Source organism: Macaca thibetana, chromosome X (genome assembly GCF_024542745.1).
Source record: "Macaca thibetana thibetana isolate TM-01 chromosome X, ASM2454274v1, whole genome shotgun sequence".
NCBI lineage: Eukaryota > Metazoa > Chordata > Mammalia > Primates > Cercopithecidae > Macaca > Macaca thibetana.
In genome coordinates, this window is record NC_065598.1 from 142,633,912 (window position 1) to 142,637,809 (window position 3,898).

Genomic DNA, 3,898 nt, shown 5'->3' on the forward strand with positions numbered 1-3,898 from the left:
AACAAATGGGATCTAATTAAACTAAAGAGCTTCTCCACAGCAAAAGGATCTATCATCTGAGTGAACAAGCATCCTACAGAATGGGAGCAAATTTTTGTAATCTATCCATCTGACAATGGGGTAATATCCAGAATCTACAAGGAACTTAAACAAATTTACAAGAAAAAAACAAACAACCCCATCAAAAAGCGGATGAAGGATATGAACAAACACTTCTCAAAAGAAGACATTTATGCAGCCAACAAGCATATGAAAAAAAGTTCATCATCACTGGTCATTAGATAAATGCAAATCAAAACCACAATGAGATACCATCTCACGCCAGTTAGAATGACGATCATTAAAAAGTCAGGAAACAACAGATGCCGGAGAGGATGTGGAGAAATTGGAATGCTTTTACACTGTTGGTGGGAATGCAAATTCATTCAACTATTGTAGAAGACAGTGTGGCAATTCCTCAAGGATCTAGAACCAGAAATACCATTTGACTGAGCAATCCCATTACTGGGTACATACCCAAAGGATTATAAATCATTCTACTATAAAGACACATGCACACGTATGTTTACTGCAGCACTATTCACAATAGCAAAGACTTGGAACCAACTCAAATGCCCATCAATGATAGACTGGATAAAGAAACTGTGGCACGTATACACCATGGAATACTATGCAGTCATAAAAAAGGATGAGTTCATGTCCTTTGCTGGGACATGGATGAAGCTGGAGACCATCATTCTCAGCAAACTAACACAGGAACAGAAAACCAAACACAGCATGTTCTCACTCATAAGTGGGAGTTGAAAAATGAGAACACATGGACACAGAGAGGGGAACACCACACACTGGGCCTGTCGGGGAGTGGGGGCAGGGGACTAAGGGAGGGATAGAATTGGGAGAAATACCTAATGTAGATGACGGGTTGATGGGTGCAGCAAACCACCATGGCACGTGCATACCTATTTTAACAAACCTGCACGTTCTACACATGTATCCCAGAACTTAAAGTATAATTAAAAAATAAAAATAAAACTGAGAAGTAAGGGGAAGGACACTACAGGCAAGGCAAATGGACAAATAACCTGCTTCTGTTTTCTCTCCATTCTCATCCATCCTGTACATTGTTACTGTGATAATTTTCCCAACAGAACAATTTCATTCAGACTTTCAAGTGCATTCAGCTCACTCTTCAGCCTGACTTGCAAGGCAATGGTACATACTGGCTAACAGTGTAGGACTTAAGAAAGATGGTGGTTGAAGATGTATACCTCCGCTTCCTCATGAAACATCAGGAAAATTATAAAGTAATAGACTGAAACATACATACACACACACACACAAACACACACACACACAGAGTCAGGATAGGAGGAGACAAGAGAATCAAAATTTTAGAAGTTGGAAAGCAAAAAGGACAGGTGATAACTGACTTAGCAAACACAATGAACCTGATACAGCCATAAAAAGGAAGGAGATCATGTCCTTTGTAGGGACATGGAAAAAGGGGTCTCAATCCAGATCTGCAGAGAGGGTTCTTGAATCTCATGGAAGAAATAATTCAAGGTGAGTTGCAGAGTGCAGTGATAAGATATTGAAAGCTACACTGTTACCGAGTAGGGCATCCTCAAAAATTAAGCAAAGGAATGCATTATCTTTAAGCTTTTCTTATATAAGTGTCCTGTCTTTGTAAAGACTAAACTAAGCTGTGACTATGTGCAGGAGAGCAGACAACATGAGAAAATTTATTATTCTGTTGATTTAAAGAAAACTATCCTTGACATTTTAGTGGGTAAGTACATCAAAGCATAACTATAATTATTTTGAAACCATATATTGTCATGGATATTGGGACATCTAGACTTCCTGCTATTGTAGGAGTGTGTCCTTGTAGGTTTTCCTCCACTATAAACACTTTATAACCATGAGTCATGGCTGGAATGGAAAGCACCTTTTTAGTCTCAAGATGGAGCTGAACTTAAAATGGTGTTACCCTGGTACTGCTAGGCTCCTGTTTCCCTAACAGATATTTTACTAAGGATGTCTAAGTAGCACATTAATCAATTCCATATCATAACATGGCAGATGCTGTTGGTTGCCTTTCAAAGGGTTATTTTCTCTACGTATTTTTTTCTTCACTGATAGGAGCATGGTCTTGTTTAGGGAGCAATGCACCCAGTCCAAATAAATCATGACATGCCATTCCCATTGACCATTGACTGGTATAGAGATGGATATATGTGAAATTGTTTTTGGCCTTCTGTTTGCCCTCTTCCTTCCCCTTATACTTTGTATCTTGTTGTGTGAACATCTGGAGCTTCAGTAGACATCTTGTAACCAAGAGACAATATGCCTAGGAATGGAAGAATAGAATTATGAAAAGAGCTTGGCTTGTGGACTATGACTTTGAACACTCAAACTGTGACTATCTTCTACCAGATTTCTTGTTCACTAAACAACTAATATATTCCTGGTTTAAACCATTGCTGGTTTGAGTTCTGTTATTTGCACTCAAAAGCAGCACACATTGAGCAATTCCTTTTTTATGTCTAACAGAAAACCCCATATCAATGGATATACATATGTTCCCTGTGAATTTTTTTGATAATATAAAAAGGTGAAAGAAAATTGGACAACTACCAGTTGAAGAATGACTGAAGACTATTATGCAACCACTAAAAAAATCTTTTGGTGGTTACTTCAGCAGCATATATACTAAAATGAAATGGTAGAGAGAACATTAGTATGTCCCTTGCACAAAGATGACATGCAAACTTGTGAAGCATTCCATATTTTTCTTCATAAGCAAACAAGAAAGTAAGATCCTTTTCAGACAAGCAAATGCTTAGTGAATTTTTCAACACTTGCAGGCCTGCCTTGCAAGATTTCCTGAAGGAAGCACTGAATATGGAAAGGAAAAACCACTACCAGTCATTATGAAAACACACTGAATTGCACAGACCAGTGACACCATTAAGCAACCACAAAAACAAGCCTGCAAAATAACCAGCCAGAATCATCATGACAGGATCAAATTCACACATAAAAATACTAACCTTAAATGTAAATGGGCTAAATATCCCAATTAAAAGGCACAGATGGCAAGCTTGACAGAGTCATGACCCACTGGTATGCTGTCTTCAAGAGACCCATCTCACATGCAAAGACACACATAGGTTCAAAATAAAGGGATGGAGGAAATGTTATCAAGCAGATGGAAAACAGAAAAAAGCAGGCGTTGCAATATCAATTTCTGACAAAACAGATTTTAAACGAACAAAGTTCAAAAAAGACAAAGAAGAGCATTACATAATGGTAAAAGGTTCAATTCAACCAGAAGAGCTAATTATCTTATATATGCACGCAATACAGGAGCACCCAGATTAATAAAGCAAGTTCTTAGGGACCTACAAAGAGACTTAGACTCCTACACAATAATATTGGGAGACTTTAACACCCCGATGTCAATATTAGATCATTGAGACAGAAAATTAACAAAGATATTTAAAACCTGAACTCAGCTCTGGATCAAGTGGGGCTGATAGATATCTACAGAACTCTCCACCCAAATTCAACAGACTATACATTCTTCTCATTGCCACATGGCACTTACTCTAAAATTGATCACATAATTAGAAGTAAAACACTCCTCATCAAATACAAAATAACTGAAATCCTAACAGTCTCTCAGACCACAGTACAATCAAATTAGAACTCAAGATTAAGAATTTGACTCAAAACAACACAATTACATGTAAATGGAAAAACCTTCTCCTAAATGACTCTTGGGTAAATAATAAAATTAAGCAGAAATCAAGAAACTCTGTGACTAATGAGAAAAAAGAGACAATGTACCAGAATCTCTGGGATCCAGCTAAAGCAGTGTTAAGAGGGAAATTTA

General features: G+C 37.5%; 1 non-coding gene across 1 annotated transcript; it reads left to right on the forward strand.

The window, feature by feature from the left end:
- Positions 1 to 2,692: 2,692 nt before the first annotated feature.
- Positions 2,693 to 2,794, forward strand: LOC126946984 (U6 spliceosomal RNA). The gene has a single exon (XR_007722845.1). It is a non-coding gene; the product is annotated as a U6 spliceosomal RNA (small nuclear RNA).
- Positions 2,795 to 3,898: the final 1,104 nt, after the last annotated feature.